General features: G+C 39.1%; 1 protein-coding gene across 3 annotated transcripts in view; it reads right to left on the bottom strand.

The window, feature by feature from the left end:
* Positions 1-19,451, bottom strand: part of LRRC8B (leucine rich repeat containing 8 VRAC subunit B) — a 69,718-nt gene that overhangs the window by 35,773 nt on the left and 14,494 nt on the right. Inside the window, exon 1 of one of the 3 annotated variants that reach the window (XM_017654705.3) lies at positions 889-1,957. The exons of the other annotated variants lie outside the window; for them this stretch is intronic. The gene's annotated coding sequence lies outside the window, so the exon portion shown is untranslated. Of the gene's footprint in view, positions 1-888; positions 1,958-19,451 lie in introns of those variants that run through there. 3 annotated transcript variants of the gene reach the window in all.

Below are 19,451 nucleotides of genomic sequence, written 5' to 3'. Positions count from 1 at the left end.
TAGCAAGAAGTCAAGAATCTCTACGTATCACTCGATCTCATTTTGCAGGTTGGATTTAGCAAGAATCACCCAAGAATCACCGCAGCATCGCCCTTACTCGCCTGCCTTGTGCAACTCCATAAATTCAAGGCCTCAAGTTACGTAAAAGTAAAGTGGCCTATTTTATTCATTTGAAAAGTTCACATTATGAATACCAGATGTGCTGAAAAGAGGGACACTTCATTTCACCATCTGTCCCGCCCCAGGATCACCTTCATGAGCCACCCTGACCACCACAGGCTGAATACACTGCTCTTTCCATCTGTGTTCCTGGAACACTTACTAATAATAGTTCTCTCACACTGCTTTATAATATATAATAACGGTCACCTCAAGTTCTTTGCGTGCAGGGGCAGTGTCTTATTTATGTATATCCCTGTGGTCTATCCTAGTGTCTCTTTACAGAGCTAGATTAAGAGCCCAGATATTATAGCAGCTTCTATGCAGATTCATCAATGGGATGTTGAAAACATCTCTGAAAACTTAACTAGATTAAACAAAATAGTGATAACCAGAACTTTTCTCAAGCATTGCACAGATTACGGTTGGAAGAAAAGATAAGGAACCTGCTATTTTTCTTCTGGTCAGTTCAGATCCTGGGAACAGGAGAAGCGGCAGTGAGAGGGGCTCTGGCTACCCTCTTCCCTTTTGTGCAGCGCTTGGCTTCTCCTCTTAAATATGTTGTGAACAAATATTTAAAGAATAACAATCTGAAATGGCATCAAATCATTAGCCTTCCTAGGATAACACCTTATTAGCCCACCTAGGAGGACCCCTGTCTCAGTCCTATCTTTTAGTGATAGTTCAATAAAATACTTAGTAAAGAATTATGACATCAACAAGTAATACCAGATTAGGTTTCACCACCCAGTTAGGACCCCAGGACACAGAGGAGGAGGCCTGGCTCTCTGAAAGATCTATGAACACAGTGGGTGCACACACGATGGGTCTGGAAGGGTGGCAAAGCAGAGCAACAGGGACAGAGCCTCAGGCATTTGCGTCACCTCCTGGTAGATGATGGGAATCTTAGAGATTCAGAAGCAGAGGGTAAGCCTTCGCCCTTCAGGAAGAAAGAAGAAAAATTCATACTTGCCGAATTACCCACCAAACATGACATCTCACAAACCTGAATGTAGAACTGCTGTCAAATTTAGCATGACTGGCTGCACTGTAATGACAGGGAGTCATTTTGCATCAGTGATGGATTGCTGGATAAATGCCACAGCATCCTAAGTGACCTTAATATCACTTATTTGACCTTAAAATCAAATTACGATTTCATAGTTCTTCTTTTGCACATGTTTACAGTATAACACAATAGGAATAATGTCAGGACCAGTGAATATCAGGTTATCACTCCAACAAAGATGGTATATATCATGCTTTTCTGTGCCCACTTGTCCTGTCCATTTTCCCCCAAAACTATGGGCTCTGGGAAGGCAAGGACATTTCTTGTCTGCTGCATATTAGGTGCCCCATCAATACTGCAATTCTACAACCCTGTGAGCTATGATCAAGCTGACAATACTGCATGTCCTTACATGGTTTCAGTCTCATAAAATCAGTAATTTCTGATACTGATCATTGTAAAGAATGCTACATCTGCTCTAACATATTCTTAACCCAATGGCAAAAATCAATGCCAAGCATTGCAAATCAGCCTAGTGTTTAGATTAAGTTAATTTCTGACCATAAAATACAAAGGTTTAATGTTCACCCAGTATTAAATGACCATTACATACAAAGATGTTTAAAATGAACACTGCTACATGCTCCCCCCCAAAAAAACAAGTAGGTGCTCCATACCTCATGTTTCTCCAGCATGTAGAGAGGGTTAAACTGCATTGCAATAGATGCTCAGGTGCCTTTCTCCCTGTCACTTTGAGCTCTTAGAAGAGTTCACTGTACAGGACAGGACCTAACACATAACAGATTCTCAATAATTATCTGTTGAATGTAAAAAGGTGGCGGTGGTGGGGTAGATGCGAACATACATACTACCATTTAGTGAGGTAGGTAATATGATCTCAACTCTAAAGGTGAGAAAGCTGAGAATTAGAGAAACCAAGAAACCTGCTCAAGCTCACAAAGCAAGCCCAGAATCACCCCAGCTCTGACTAACAACCATCTGCTGCACTGCCTCTCCAATGAGCTATATAAAAAGGAGCTTTATACAGAATGTAACAACTCTCTTTTAAAAAATCTACACTCTATCCTTTAGTTTACAAAAACTAAAAGATACAATCTAAAAAGCAGATGCCTATAGTTTTTCTAACTCATTACTTAGTGTTCCATCTAGTGAAACAGAATCAACAGACACTCCCTCCATCCTGCCTGCCTTAAGTGATTAATAGTTATCAACATCGTTGAAGTCCAGAGCAATGGGGCATCCTGCTGGCACAATCTCTTACTGAAAACATTGACCCACTAATTTAATGACAAGGGGAATAAATGAGGTTTAATTTATACTTAAATGGTTTTTTATATGGTTCTTCTTCCTGGCCTTCCTATTGAAATGTGATTAACGTAAGTTATTGTAAGTTAATACATATCACCTAAATAAATAGAACCTTCTTTCTGAATGACTTAGTAAAGAAGTATCACATACCTTCAACATGTTAGTTACTTTGTTAGGCCTGCGTCTTATCCTAAAACTCTTAGGAATATTTGAGACTGTTAGGCAATGTAGTAGAATGGTTAGATCAGATCAATTCTGACTTTGTCATTTACCACCTGCTTAGTATTAGAAAACTGTCTAAGTATCAGTTTTCTCATCTGTAAAGCAGGGATAATGGAGTTGTTTTAAGAATTAAATGAGGTAACTATAAATTAACTGCCTAGCACAGCAGTGGGTACCAAGAAGCACTCAAAAATGGCAATTTATTAACAGAGTAGTAGCTTTATCTAAAATTAATCCCTTAAAGGTTGGCTTCAAAGCACTAGCCTGTATGAGAAACCAGACTGGGTGTTACAGGGTTTGGTTCTCCACCTAAATTAGCGATTTGCATGCCAGATTTTACAATAGAGTATATGAATCCCGTTACTAGAAATTATTGAATATAAATGTAACTTACTGCAGTTATTTAATGCATGGCCTGTAGGGAAGACAAAGTGTTGTAAAACCAAAACAACACATGGTGATAAAACATGTTAAAAAGTTAAGCTGGGGAAGCAAACTCTTTTTTTATTAAGGTATTATTGATACACACTCTTATGAAGGTTTCACATGAAAAACATTGTGGTTACTGCATTTACCCATATTATCAAGTCCTCCCCACACTCCATTGCAGTCACTGCCCATCAGTGTAGTAGGATGCCACAGAGTCACTACTTGCCTCCTCTGTGCTCCAGTCTTCCCTGTGACCCCCAACACACCATGTGTGCCAATCATAATCCCCTCAATCCCCCTCTCCCTCCCTCCCCACCTGCCCTCTCCACCCCCACCTCCCTTTGGTGACTGCTAGTCCCTTCTTGGAGTCTGAGTCTAATGCTGGCAAACTCTACTTTTTGCTGTAACGCTTGTCTTCCTGGTCAAGATTCATTCTGCAGACAAGTCAATACACCCAATGTCGCCCAAGCAAAGTCCATGTTTTCAACTCTATAATCATAGTTGCAAAACAAAGTGAATATACTTAATGCCACAGAACTAGACACTTAAAAATGGCTAAAATTGTAAGTTTTATATTGCATATGTTTTACCATAAAAAATGTATAATTATTTAAAATCACTGTTTCGACTACATTAAAGTGAGTGTAATGGATTACACACATTAAGTGTACACTGGGCCCCAATATACTAGAGAATATAACAACACATAAAAATGTAATTTTATTGTGGCAAATTTGCTTTTCCATAATTCATAGGTTATAATAAATACTAAATATTTATCAGTTTTGTTACCTTGAATAAGAAGGATTTGGGTGGGAGAAATATGATCCTATTAATTTGTCCAGAAAAGGTATACGAGCCTTCTTTTATAATAAAAAGCCATATATGAAGCTAACACATCAAAAATCTTCTGGTGACTATCTAGGTAAGCACACATGAGGTCTTTTTTTTCTAAAATAACCATTGAAGTACCCACATGTTTACAAAAATCACTACTAACTTTAGGTAATATTTCATTCTCCTTTTAATCTATTTTATTAAGGGATCAGTCTGGCAGAAAACATCAGGACAGCAAAATAGAGTATGTGAGGGAGGGCTGGAGAGAGAGAGCCAGGTGGGGGTAACGTGGGGGTGGGGAGAGGCTGGTGGCAATGCTGAGAGGTCGTGTGTGTGCTGGAAGGTGGTTAAAGGTGAGCAATCACAATCCTTTGCCTTAATGATTGCAGATATACTTTGTTGGGCACTTATACCAATCAATCAATCAATCCCCGAGACTCAAAATTACAAACTCACTTTGTAGGATTACCTTGTTACTTCCTTGATCTCTGGATATGTGGAGTGGAAATGTCCATCCATGGCTAAAGGTAGTGGACAAAAGTAGTCAATCATATCAAATGAGAGCTGATTTAAAGAAACAGCTGCTCTGCCTCTCCACAGGGCTATGGTAGAGGAGGGTGAGGGGAATGGAGGAGTGAGGATCGATATTTAAATGAAAGAAAGTAACCATCACTGAGAAGCAGGGAAGAGTCAAGACCAGGAGGCAGCATGGCCTGACAGTGAGACCCCTGACTAGGTATCTGGGGACCTAGTTTCTACTCCCTACTTCCCATCTGACAGTGTAACGTTGAGCAAGTCCTCTCACCTAACTTGACCTGACTTTCCTCAGGTGCATGTTAGAAAGAGAGAGCCAGGTGATGGATAGACCTCCACTTCTAGCATTCCACTGTCCTATGAGTTGATTAATTACATCTCGTGTTAGGGGACATCTAATCTGAAAAGACTCCTCTGGAGTGGCAAGAACTGAGCAGGGCTTTAAAAGAAAACAGTGACACAGCACTGGGAGAAGCATTAATTTAAACATGAATGGTGTATGTTTTCTTAGCAAGAGAGCACTGAATGGCCATCAGTTGACAACTAAAAGATTGGTCTTGCTAAAAAGAGCATGAAAGTGGGTCATAACAAGAAAAGAAGGTCATCAGGTCAAGTATATAATGAAATCACTGATTTTAATAGAAGGTAAAAAAGGTAATTGGGAACCATGGAAGAGTCAGAATACAAATGCATCCCTATGCATCGGAGCTACCAGGATTCAGTCCCCAGCCATTCAGCTTCACTGCATTCTTCTCGGGTGATAGCCTCTACTCTTATGGATCATTCACCACCTCCATGTAGATGACTCCTAAAACTACATGGTGGGCCCAGCTCCCAAGCCCTAAGCCTCAGAGTCATTCTCTCCCACATCCTCCTGGCTATCCACTGAGATGTGTGGAAGCAACTCAAACTCAGTATGTCCCAGACTGAATCTGCCTTATCTGTTCACACCCACATCAAACCTGTTCTTCTTGGGCCCTGAATGTCAACTGCAACATCAAGATTGATAGTTGAATGATGTTGAAGGTTGATAGCAACATCAAGACCTTAGGCACCTCCCCTGAAATCTTCTCTTCTTCTCTTCCCTCAAACCAATCAGTTCTTTTCTTAAATTAGCTTCCCCCCTTCTGCGTTCCTACCACTACCTCAGGCAGAGCGCATCAACTTTGGGGAGGATGACTGAAATAACCTCCTCTCTTGCTCTCCTTAGTCCTGTTTCCAAATTGCAGCCAGAGAGCTCTTCCTAAAAACATATCACCTGATTTTTTTGTTTGCTTGTTTGTTATTTTAAAGACAAAAGAACATCTCAGGGAGACCTGGGAGAGGTGTAGCAATGGAAAATGATGGAAACCAGTGCTATCCAGACTCTCTTGATGTTTTACTGGCTCTTGACAGGGATGCGAGGGTTTGACCCCACAGGCTGGGCAGACTGTATTCTGTGATCACTGTGAACATCACTCACTTGAAAATAGCAGGAACAGACAGAAAGGAAGCTTCACCACATGTCTCCCTGTGGGCATTCACTCAGCCTCGCAGGTTAGGTAAGGCTGCCTGCAGCCACAGCTCTTCTCCCCGTGTGACTCTGATGCCATTTGGGCTGCAGATGTGATGGGAAAGGGTTTTTTAAACTCTAGCTCTGTTTCTATCTGCACATTACTGGTGTCTATGCTCCCAAACACTGGGCATTTTTATGGTTTTACTCTATGTGCTGGTCAGTAGCAGTCACTGCCAGGGCCATCACTTCTGAGACTACAGAATGATTGCTGCTCCTGCTGATGTATTGCCCTAAATGCTTTGGAGCAGCTTGAAGTAAATGCAAAACTACCCAATTTTTATTTATTTATTTTTATACTTTTTGTTCCCCAACCCTAGGGGCTGTGCAGCTGACTGAGCAAAGCCTTGTTTCTCCATTCCCGCCTGCAAGCGAGAGTGAGGGGTAGGAGCTGATTTTACATTGCTTCAGTATGGAAAATGTGCAATGCGTCCCAGGCCTGCCTCCACCACCATCTACATGGGCTTAATCAAATCCCTCACCCAATCCAGGCCCCCATGTCCATGGTTACCATATGGACAATCATATTGGCCCTAAGAGTTGATATTAGTGGTAAAATAAATATTATGGAAGAACTTCAGAATCATTAAAGTGGTACATAAATGTGAAAGTGAACTCTTAGAAAGAAAGCTGATCTTTTGCTGGTAAAGCAATTTTAAAAGAAGATACCTTTGGCCTTAGAACATTATCTTAAATTGAAACAAAATAACTCATGAAGTAAGCTTTATTTACACCACTTTGGTTCCAAGAAAACAAAACAGCAAATGTTATAAGGTTACTGACACCTCCTGACATTCAACTTCTTTGACACAGTCAAAAGGAACTTTTCCAAAAGGTCCAGGGGTCTTGGTAGAAATGTGTCCCAAATGTAGAACTACAGGATAATGTGGCCCACAGAAATGCACTGTGAGAAGACAGAAACCTGAGCAGAAAATTGTTCTCCAACTCAACCATGCAAACGGCCTGATAATGGACCATTTACAGCCCCGCAAGACTGCCACTACTTTGGACAACAGTTGCCAGGCCCAGTACCCAGACGACCCACACTTCTTTCCAACTTGATTACAAATTCAGCAATTCCCACAACTCCCTCTTTTAAGTTCAACAACTCACTAGGATGACACATAGAACTCAGGAAAACACTCACAAACAATTAGTTTTATTGTAAAGGACACACCTTAGGAATAGCCAAATGGAAAAGATGCCTAGGGACAGGTGTTTGGTGGTGGGAGGGTAGGAGCCCAAAGGGAGGTGGGGGTGGAGCTCCCATGCCCTCTCCAAATACACCAGAGCTCCTTGAACCCTGACATTTAGGGGTGTTTATGGGAGCTTCATTATATAGGCATGGTTGGTAACGTCACTGGCTATTGGTTGACAATCTCCAGCGCCTCTCCCCTCCTCAGAGGTTGGGGGCAGACTGAAGTCCCAACCCTCTAATCACATGGTTGGCTCCACAGTGAAGCTAATCTAGGGGCCCCCACTGAGTCACCTCATTAGCATAAACCCAGATATGGCTGAAAGGGGCTCATTATAAGTAACAAAGAATGCTCCTGTCAAGAAATGCCAAGGATGTTAGGAGCTCTGTGCCAGAAACCAGGGGCAAAGAACCAATCTAAATTTCTCATCACACCACTCAGAGCATGGCACTGCACAGGCATAGTCTCACACGAGGGCAAATTCTTATTCAAAACAGTTGCAATTTGAAACAGCGCCAAACAATTACACTTAGAAGGTCAAGTTCACCTTCAAGGCCCAAACAGGATGATCATTGAAGCCACCAACATCCTCAATGACTTACATCACTTCTTTCTAAGGTATGCCTTCCCTGACTGCTCCACCCAGACCCTTCACAACACGCTCTTTCAGTTCTTTCACAGTAGTCACCACACACCTTCACGTAATTGTTCAATTCTTTTCCACTAATTATAAGCTCGATGAGGTCTGGTCTATGTGTAGCATGCTCATCATTGTATCCTCAGGGCTTAGCAGGCAGAAACTATTAAAGATTAAATGAACAGAGAAAAGAATTAAATTAGAACCCCCTTGCTTGGGGCAAGACCACAACTTCCTATATTGCCATGTCGTCTTCAAATCACCAAATTCCACATAACATGCAAAGGCCCCTGAATCCTTTAGCAGATAAAGACTCCATTTTAGCCCTAACAGGTGAGAAAAGAGATTTATTTCAGCCATAGTGTTAAGAGTAATTTGAGGCTGTTCAGGGCATGCTTAATTGATAGAGTGTAGCTAGGTGTCTTAAAGAGCCCACAAATAATGTGTAGGAATCAAAACCCAACATTCCAAAGGTGACAGGGTTTCTGCACACTGGCTTGGCTGCAGGCTTCAGAGCTCAGCAGGATTCTGCAGCTTCAACTGGTGTTTTTAGCAGAGGGTACAAACCATGTTCTCTCTGGGAGTTTTAGAGTTTTGATGCCTACCCAGGAGACAAAAGCCACATTTGCCATCTGGCAGTTTAACATATGATTTCTAAATCACGGTGGACTGTTTGGCTCAGTGCCAAATTCGGCTGCATAGCACGCACAGTCTCGGTCAGTGCCCTAAGTTTCTCCTTTGCATACAGCCCAGGGATCTATGGGGATTTCTTAACAACAACTAGAAGGGCAGGAGTATTGCACCAAGAAAGCTAATTGTGTGTTTTTTTTCCTGCCTCCTCTTTTTCCCCTTACCACACACAAGAAATAATATTTTTCTATTTCTATTTGAGAACACCAACTGTTTTATTGTGGGAAGTCTTATCCATTCAAGGAAGGCAACAATTTAGTTATTACTAGTTGAACAGAGGTAGAAATGAAGAGGTCCTGATGCATCATCAGTTTGCATCATGGCCAGAAACTGGGCTCCAAGAGAGAGCATAATAGGAATGTCATTATCTTACATCCATTTGGACACTAAGTGTGCTCAACAATCACGAACTAGCTTCTCTTGGCTGGGTGAAAGCATCGTCACTGATGCTGAAGGGAACAGAAAGGTGTGAAGCTCAGACATGGCCTTAACTTATGCTTTGGTGAAATAAAGCGTGAATACAAGGAAGCTCAAACAAATGGATTAAATAGCTGAGCCTTAAGGCAATAATGCCAAAGGAGTAAGAGCCACACATAGGAGTTATGTGTTGGACCAAGAAATTTGCACAGGGTTCATAAAGGTGGGAGGTGAAGGGATAAGAGCTAGAAAGAAGGAGGATCACTAATAGGCACATAATATTCCATAGGAGAAATGGAGGGACAAATAAAGAAGGTAGGAGGAAGCTAAGGAGAATTTAAGGAGTTAGTGAAGAGACTCCATCCATATAGAAGGGAGTAGAATTTTTGAGATGGAAATAATAGAGATAAGAGTAGAAGGTAGACTAGGGTCAAATATTAAAAGAACATCTTGAATGTCAGGCTGAGAACTTAGTGTACAATAGGCACCTGAGAAATGATTTTGCTTTGGGATAAAATATTACTTTAAGAACACCCAACTATTTTCATGAGAGCAGAAAGGAATTTAAATTTGAGCATGCAGCCAGCAGAGAATCACTGATAGTATCTGAGCAGGAGAATGATGGGGAAAAAAATACATTTAAGGACATATTAGTGTTCAATAGGGAAATCAACTTGAAGAGATCAGGAAGAATTCTTTGGAGGGTGTTTGAGAATGAAAGCAGGGGGCCTACTTCTCTATAGGATATATATCAGGTCATCTTGAAAAATAAAACATAAATGGACTTCAAAATTTAAATCTCAGAAAAATAGCTACGCTTAAGAACATTAAACAGATTAACCAGTAACATGATGCAACTGGGCAAAACAATCTGATTTTCAGGGAGCAGACTTTTCCTGAAAGTCTTTTTTTAAATTTATTTTTTAATTAAGGTATTATTGATAAACACTCTTATGAAGGTTTCACATGAAAAAACAATGTGGTTACTACATTCACCCCTGTTATCATGTCCCCCTGAGACCCGACTGCAGTCCTGCCCATCAGCGTAGTAAGATGCCACAGAGTCACTATTTCCTGAAAGTCTTAATCGATGTTTTCAAAAGAGAAATGGATTTGGTTAGGTTTTTGTTTTTCTTTTGCACTACATGGTACCTGGATACTTTGGTGAAGTTAGATACTTTGGGATAAAAATATCACTTTTCAAATTAATAGCCACATATTTCATGCAATGCTATGACACACAAAAATGGTCATTTAAAACATACACAGAAAATGGTGCAAGATATACTAGTGGCCATGTTAAACACACAAGCAAGCCATCAGCTTAAGAGAATACACTTGGCCCTCTTTTGGAAAAATCATTAGGCATTCTGTCATTTACCAAGCAATCAGACCTCTGTTTAAAATCAAGTTACAGTTATTCTCATTATGGGCCAATGTTTCATTTGTTTCATGACTGGCACCTAATCAAAGAGTCCTGCAGAAGACTTTGCCACTAGGTAACTTAATTAACTTCAGTGCCAAATAAGTTTTTTTTTTCTTTTTTATAAAGAGTTTTCCTTAAGCAACTGATTTACTGGTTTAGGTGTCAGAAACCTTAAGTCTATAAAGATTACCAAATCTAAGTAAAGCCAAAAGGCTTTCACCCATTACAAAACAATATCATTCTCTCATAAACACTCTATTTAAATATTTCCCAGCAACAGGCTTGTGTGGACAAACAAGGAAGTGAAACCAAATATGATCACATTGTGAAACCCGAGTAAAATGAAAGAATACATTTGGAATTAGCTGAGACACTATTAAAACTTAATTTAAAAATCCATTCTCTTGGAAACATCAGTTTAATAAAAGCAGTAATAAGAGGGATTTCAAAAGCATAAATCTTTATTTTGTTGTTTGGCACATTTCCCCATCCTCTATGCAAATGTCGTTTCCTGCAGCAGGCTGGGTTATCTAAAATGCGAGCACTCACCAGACTGACTGGTGAAATGAGCAGGGTTAAGCTATCATTTTCATGCTACTAAATCTACTTCTGAAACAAAACAACTGCAGTCTCCAATGACTTGCTTTAGAGAAAAGCACCTTTTGCTTCTAAGATAAAAAGCAAATCCCAATTTCCCCTAATTGCTTTGCTGAGGTTACTGTCATTCCCTTTTTCCTACCATAAATTAAAAACTTTCCCCCAAAACAGGAACCGTAATTTACTGTTTGATTAGTTTGCTTTTTAACTGAGTACTAAGACTCAGTGACCCAGGCACAGTAAGAGTTCCAAGCACCTAATGGTTATTTTTACTGTCCAAGCATAGTGTTATAAGACTTGTTACATTTTATATGTTCCTTCTAAGATGGATACTAAGCCAAATCATAAATTCCTACACTCCACTACTGTATCACTTATTCCTAGGAGGTTGCTTGTGGGAGAGGGGCTAGAAGACACCCAAATTCTTAAAACAAATTCTTATTTACTGATTATTATTCTTTACTATTTTTAATTTTAAGTAGAATTTGATTAAAGTCAATATGACATATAACGCAATATTTTTATGGACTTTTTTAGCAATTTAAAAAATTAGGATAGTTCTTGAAACTACCTAAGACTTCAGCAAGTGATCAAGCACCCCATCAGACACTGCACGAACACAGTGCAAATGTGAGTGTCATGCTGCTCTGCAGACCCAAGGCAGACATGCTGCTGCTGCAAGAGAATGAAACTTAAAAGGAAAAAAAATCAAAACCCATGAATAAACAGTTACAGGCAAATCCATTGTTGTGTACATGTACATGTATAAACATAGTGTGTGTGCATAATAGTATGAAAATTACCTGGGTAGCAAATTCAATAAACATGTGAAAGCCTGCTCTGTGCAAGAGCTGTGTCACTCCCAAGAAAGTGAGGAAAGTCTTGCCATTGCATAAAGGGCGCTAACCCTGAGCTTGTCTGTGGACACATAAGAGAAATCAGTGTGTGGCAGTCAGTCCCCCAGTCAGTGTCTTTCTCTCTGGTCATCGGTTTTCTTCCTGTTTCCCTCTCACTCCTTGTATCAAATACTATACTTTTACTATAGTGCTTGATACTTTATACTTGTATTCACTGGATCCTCTTGACAGGGGAAAATTTATTGAATTTCTATGGTGCAGGCTGGCCAGAACAAGAAAAAATAATCATCAGTAAATGAGACTTCATTTTATTTTTGTATTCACCTAAAATCTACCCTTCAAACATGCATAAAAGTTAGGAAAATGGGAAATACACACAAATTGATTAAGTAACAGGAAAATATATAAAACTATAATAGTATAGTTGAAATAAGAAGTATATCTACATAATGTGTAAAGTTTATGGAGTATTTTTTTCCATAAGTCATTTAAATCATGCTCAGTGAGAAAAAACTAAGCTGTAAAGTCACATGTCTTTGAGAACAGGAGCTTGATCCCATAACTGACACCAAACATCATGTTCTTCCCCCTATCCAAAGCTCCTCTCACAAAGCCTAACAAGTTGGAATTCAGTGAATGGAGAAGGCAGCCTGGGGTAGGAGCCTCTGAGCCTTTAGGAACCTGCAGGAGCTGGATCAGAAACCCAGGTGGGGAATGGCAAGAGCAGAGAAGTCTTGAGTTTAAGAGAAGCAGTGATGCAGCAGGTCCCACTGAGAAGAGATCTTCAGAACCAGAGGGAGATGACTTCATAAATAAGTGATGTAGTGAGGACACTGAGGACTAAAGATTCCAGAATGAAGAACATGGTTTGACTTGACTTACAAAAGAGAACCATGACAGATTCTAAAACAGAATGCAAGCAATGTTTTAGAAAACTCATCTGGTGGGGCATGGGAGATACACTGGGCAGGAGAAGGGAGAAAAGACTGAATGAAGGCAAGGGAACCAGGTAGGAATCTACTGTGGTAATTCACTAACTCTACAGTGAAGACCAGGACAGGGGGACAGGAATAAAGGAACTTAAATAGTACAAAAAGGGAAAATCTGACAAGTATTGGCTGATGGGAGAGATGTGGAGAAAGGGAAGAGGAATAAAGCTGAGATGGTGAAGGGCTCCATCATAAAGTGCTAGTTAATATTCCAACATTCACTGGAAGAACCAATGAGCCATCTGGTGACTTTTGCTCTTTTGCTTTAAATTTATTAATATAATTAAGGTTTTGTACCTTTTTTAGGGGTTTGGTGTAGCTAAGTTTCGACTGAGTATTCATCTTGAGAGTGAACCCAGTGGAAAAGCTGAAGGTGAGATGAAAGGCCATTTAGGTTCAGATCAGAGAGAGACATGGGTACCATACTATGGAATCAATGAGGGTTTTTACAAAAGGGAGTGACATGATTTGGTAACTGTCAAATTTTAAACTTGGGAATTAAGAAGGTGCCACTTTGGTAGCAGCTAGGATTCACTAGAAGGGGTTATACCTGACACAGGTAGGCAACCAGATCAATAGTCCAAAGGACAGAACAAGAAAGAAGGCTTGAACCAAGATGGGACTGGGTATGAGAAGAAGGGATAAAAGCAAATGCTTTTAATCAGGTCCTCTGTTAAATAGCTAATGGACATGAATTTCAGGGTTATCCAGATACTGAGCAGAAGAACTTGATGGCAGACTAGATGTTATGAAGAGCCAGGACTCAATGGCTAGTGAACATCCTAGCCTTGACCACAAGATCAATGGTGAAAACTGATCAGTGCAGGATGGTGCTGAGTGTGGTTTTTAAAATGCTAAATTTGCCCTGTGGGCCACCTAGGTAGCAAGGTCTAGTAGACAGCTGGAAATACAAACTGGAGCCCTTGGGAAAGAGTTTGTTAGAATGGTCATTTTCTGCTGACCCTGGCCAAAGTTGGGTTTAAAAGTCTACACTTGGTGATTTCAAAAAAAAAATTTTTTTTTAATAAAAAAACTAAACGTAGCCTGAGTCCATCTCCTATAAAAAGGAATTCACTAAGCACCTTCTTTTCCAAATATTTCCATTTAAAGATGAGACCATTTTACTTTTTTGAAGGCAATCTAGTTGACTAAGATACAAAGTCTGTATGTTACAAAACACACATACACACAAAACACCTCATTGCTTTGAATGGCTTCTACTTGCCTGCCCAACTGACAGGATTAGAAGTAATCAAACACATTTTGTTTTTAAATAACTTCCAGCCTCCCTGTTGTAGGTGTTTATTGCTTTCGTGACAATGATCTGCCAACTCTCTAACAAAATGTATAAGGGCATATTTTTCATTTTACTTCAGTAGAAAAAACTGCCACCTCTCCCATGATACTTTCAACTTGAATTTATGATCTAAACTTACTGGTTGTAGAAATAGTATATTTAGTTTATCAACAAAGTTAATAGAAATATGAAGGAATTTCAGATGTGGAATGTTTTGTATTTTTATAAATATCAATCTTTGTTATTGTTGATGGAGTTGGAAAATGTATTCTTGGGGAATCTAACTCTGAAAAACACTTCCTCTTTCGCTTTCTAAGTAATTTCATCTCCATTTAATATACTATGTAATTATTTAGTCTATTGTCCATATCTACCCATTAGACAGTAAGCTTCAAGAGCACAGGGCTTTTATCTGTAGGGTTCACTGATGAATTCCAGCACTGAGCCCAGATAATAGGGAGTCAATAAATAATTGTTGAGTGGTTAAATCATAGTCTTGTGAATATTATACTTGAAGAATTTAGTATGTATTTTTCCTTAGTAATCATGTCTCAGTTTCCATGCTACAATTTAATCTTGAACCATTATTTCTATTTATATACTACACTGAAATTCTTTCAGGACCTATATTACAGTGGGATCTTTTGGGTCACTGAAGGTTTGGGACAAAGGAATTAACATGGGGAAAGCTGTAGCTGAGTGTTAAAACCTCCCAGATTCTCCAGGGGGCTCCTCTGTCTAGTTCTGCCTTATGAGGAGTTATGATTCTTCTACCAATCCTACCCTCACTTCTGGTTTCCTGATCGCAGTTCCTGTTTCAGCATCTGTTTTAGTCTAGGGTTCCATTTGGTATTCTGACCCCAGGTTACCTGAGTTTGACATCTGTTGTTTTCATTGTTTGACACTTTTTTTTTTGTACACATGTGCTCAAGCCTAGAGAATGGTCTCAGCCTGTATTTCTATGAGATCAGAGACTCAGATAACTTAAAATTATAAGATCAATATTATAAATTACTTTCCTCTTAAGGTTCTTATTGTCCTTCCTTGTCCCCATTATAAAACCTATAATTTCCTCACCACCTGTTTGATTGATAATCACAATGACCACCTGCATTCCTTACTCAACCTAATTTTTTTTTTTCTGGTTAACTGTATTTAGTTAGTATGAATTATTATACAATCAAAGATAAGAAGAAACTATTATCATACTCTAATTCATATTAAGAATAAAATTAAAAGGACTTCAAACTTAGGAAAAAAAGATGGATTCTAAATAATTTATGCTACAAATTTTCCATTTATTAGGAAAAAATACTGTACTTGTACACTCTTTGTGAAATGTAGTCAGTATATAACCTAGGTTATGCTGTTTAAGTCATTGGCTTGGGTCTAATTTAATTCATAGGCCAACCATTCTAAACAGATCACTTGTATCAGTAAGGCAATGTTTAGAAAGGCTCTCGTAATCTGCACAGAAGACAATTCACTTGACAGCACTCCTTCCTTGAACAATGACTCAAATCAGCTAGGCTCAAAATATATCTAAAGGGTACACAGCTGTCACAGAGCTTGAAGTAGCCCTCTGAGCAATAAGTTGATTTATTTTCCCCTATTTGTACAACCAGTTCTGCAGACAGCACTGCAATCCGTATAAAAAGACAAATGCCTTTTACCTCCATTGTGAAGCAAGAGAACTTTTCAGTGTCTTAGGGAGGGCTCTACTGGATTCCTTTGTCTTTATGAGTAAAGTAAACTGCACATAGTGATTTCTCAATTTTATTTAACAAGAAATAAACATTTAAACTCCATGATTTATACAAACCAATCACAAACAAGGGCTTTAAAATTAGAGAATAATATTTTATCAAAGGAATATTAGTACCAAACTTTGGGGCGCAGACAGGTAGCAGACTATCTACTGGGTATAGGTAACTTAATTACTTTCATTGTAACATTCATTAATTATGGTTTTTAACTTCTTCTTTTAAAGTTTAAAACAAACACAAAAGTAGGGAGTCAAATGAAGCCCGTATGTCCACCACTCTGATATAACAGTACAACATCATAATACCCATTCCCACTGGATTATTTGAAACAAATTCTAGATATCCTATCTTATCTGTCTTATTTCAGTATGTATCTCTAAATGGTGAGGAGCTTTAAAAAATAAAACCAGAATATCATAATCATATTCAGTGGTGTGCTGGCAGATAGTTAATAAGCAGTTCTTGGGGCAGGGACTGATTTGTAGTCTTTGTTCATTTACATTGCATACATATTCCCACCATGGAAAATTCCAAGCCACTAACATGATGTCACTTAGGATGAAGCTAAGAATACACAGTGCACCATTATACTCTACTTCCATGATGCAGATACATTAGACCTAAGTTAAGAACACACATAATAGCAAATTATAATAGAATAATTAGGCAGTGATGTGTTTAGTATCATTTTTATTTACTATTTTAATTTTTGTTTCTATAATTTAATTTTAAATGCTATGTTTAATGACTGGTCTACAAAATTCCTGAAAATTTAACTATTGGCTCTCATCAGCTCCATCATACCACTCAGTCGCATCCAAATAATGAACAATTCCTTAACATTACAAATTGCCCAAATTTCTATGACATACCTTCTCCTCTTTTTCCCCGGTAGTAGAGAAACATTTTAAGCAGGAAGGAATACAGAACTTTGCTTCAGAAAGCTACCCCAAAGTGTTAGGCTTTCCAAATGATTCAGTGCATAATGCTTGTGTATAAATCTGCTGTTAAAGTCTGTTTCCAGGAGGTTAAATTAGATGCTGTCATGCACATATATGTTCATATTACTGGGGAATCCAAGTAATGTTTTTATTTCTCTCTTGCTGCCCAGTCTCAGGCACAAGAGAAAGAATTTGGAAAAGAGTAGGAGAGGGATTTGGCAGGAGGGAAAATAAGTCCTTCCCAGGTAGATGACCATAAGTGTACAGAGTGCTCTACCAGGAAGCTTCCTAGGATGAGAGATGCCCTTCCGTGCCTGATACGTACCACCACTGAACTGTGGCTTGGAAAAAGCTTTTTCAGAACTGAATACAGCACGTCGGATGTGGAAGGGCCTAAGTAGATAGGAAAGTGGGGATGCTGCCACTCTTGATGAGGATGCCAGGCTGCACTGCAATGCCACCTTGAGCCCATAGGAAGTAAAACTCAAATCCAGTCAATGAACCAGTGTCTACAGTACTCATCCAGATGCCATTGTGGACATTCACTAACCCCCTGCCCCTCACCAAATCTGCACCCAAACTGCCTTTCGAGCATCACTTCCCACCATACCTTTGAACAAACCTTTTATTCCAGATAGACCAGCCTACCCACTGCCCCATACCATTTTTATATTAAAAGTTCCTCACACATACAAAAGTACAAATAGTGTAAGGAAGCCCCTTGCACCCATCATCCAGCTTCAACAATTATCAACTCATACCACACCCTAGCCCAGGATCATTTTGAAGCAAATCCTGGATGTGTCATTTCACCCTCAGTTATTTCAGTAGTGCGTGTATTCCTCCCTGCATAGCTCGGCTCAGACATTTCCCTCCGCCCACTTCATCTTTCCAAATTGGTCCCAACCAGCAAGGCTCAGCTCAGGTCTCACCTCCCACACTGTTCCCAGTGGGCTTGTCTCTCAGTCCTAGCTCCCTTTGGGACATCTCTCTTACTGCTACCTTGCCTCTTAAACTGTACACTCACAATGCCTTTGGCCTGGAAAGTGGGAAACCTCTCTCAAGACACATACAGTTCAATAACAAATGCTTTGTAGGGAAAGAACTAAAGAATAACTATTTAATTTTATAAAATTAATTGAAATTTGGTCCAACAATTTTGCACAGCATATTGACGAATTTCCTTATATGGGAAATGTCTCGTGGTATAGAACAGGGTATGCTGACACAGTATGACTGGGCAGAATGAACAGTGGACATGGAGTTAAAAGGCCTATGTTATTGTCTTGGCACTTTTGTTTGTGTGTTATTTTGGGAATATTGGTGCGACTTCTCAGAGCCCACCCATAAAATAGGAATTAACCACAGCCATCTTCCCTCTTTCCCTCACCGAACTGTCAGAATCATATGCAATATATACATACATATATATATATATAAAGATGGTTTTGTAATTGAGAGAGCATGATGTTGATACACCTCATTACCTGTAAATGCAGAACTGACTGCCATATGACTTGACAACAAGGAAAACTATTGCTTTACATCCTGAATGAGGCAAATAAATTTAAGTTCTCAAAAGCGAGCATGGGAATGGATAGTATAGATATCAGGTGGAATTCAGAACCAACAAAATTAATCTTGGGAGGAATGTAAATGCACACCTATTTATTTCTGAGACCTCAAAAACCATTGCCTTGTTATTAAAACAGGCAAACTGCAGAACCCCTAAGAAAAGATTGCAAAGGAAGCAAAATACATTGTCTGCTATTTAAGCAAATTCCTGTTACATTAAATGAGTAAATGAAAAGGCCAAATTCAACATCTAATTCCCCCCAAATAAAACTGCAGAATTATCCAATAAAATTGTTATAATTCTGAGGTTTTGCTTCCTGAGGACATTCTCAAAGCCTTTGACTTCTCAACTTTGAATTTTTCTTTACCAAACACAATCACTAATAACAAAGTACAAAACAAACATCTATCATATTACATCAAATACCAAATACCACCTAAGTTACAATGGAATTGAGGTCTCTTCTTCCCTCAGGAGAAAAAAGAATGATTTTCTCAAGAAATACTGTTCTACAAAACACACTGCAAGCTTCATTAGTGTCCTGTGAGAGACCCTCAGCCTAGCTAAACCATACACTGGAATATTAATATTATAAGATTCCTTGCAAGTACATGAAAATTACAAGGGCTGGGGAAGAAGCTTACATTTTATAAAACTCTAGATAACCTAGGCCAAAGTAGAAAAAAAGGGGTTTTCAACTTTGGACTTAAATATAATTTAGCAATAGTTGGTATAAAACAACAGCTGCTACACCTGGTAAAGCCAAATGAGATTACTAGGTGGAAATCACAGAAACACACAGAGAACATTTCAAAATTCCCAGCATACTGCCAACAAAGCACCAAGGCAGAATCTCATTAGAAAAGGAAACATTTTGTTTTTGAAAGGAACTTTTTTTATAAGATTTCACCATGTGTTACATCTCTGAGGACTTAACTGGAGGGGAGAAACACAAGACTCAAAAGGGTGAACTACAGAAAAACAGCTTCCT

Source organism: Manis javanica, chromosome 4, assembly GCF_040802235.1.
Source record: "Manis javanica isolate MJ-LG chromosome 4, MJ_LKY, whole genome shotgun sequence".
Lineage (NCBI taxonomy): Eukaryota > Metazoa > Chordata > Mammalia > Pholidota > Manidae > Manis > Manis javanica.
This window is presented reverse-complemented; position numbering and strand designations above follow the sequence as displayed.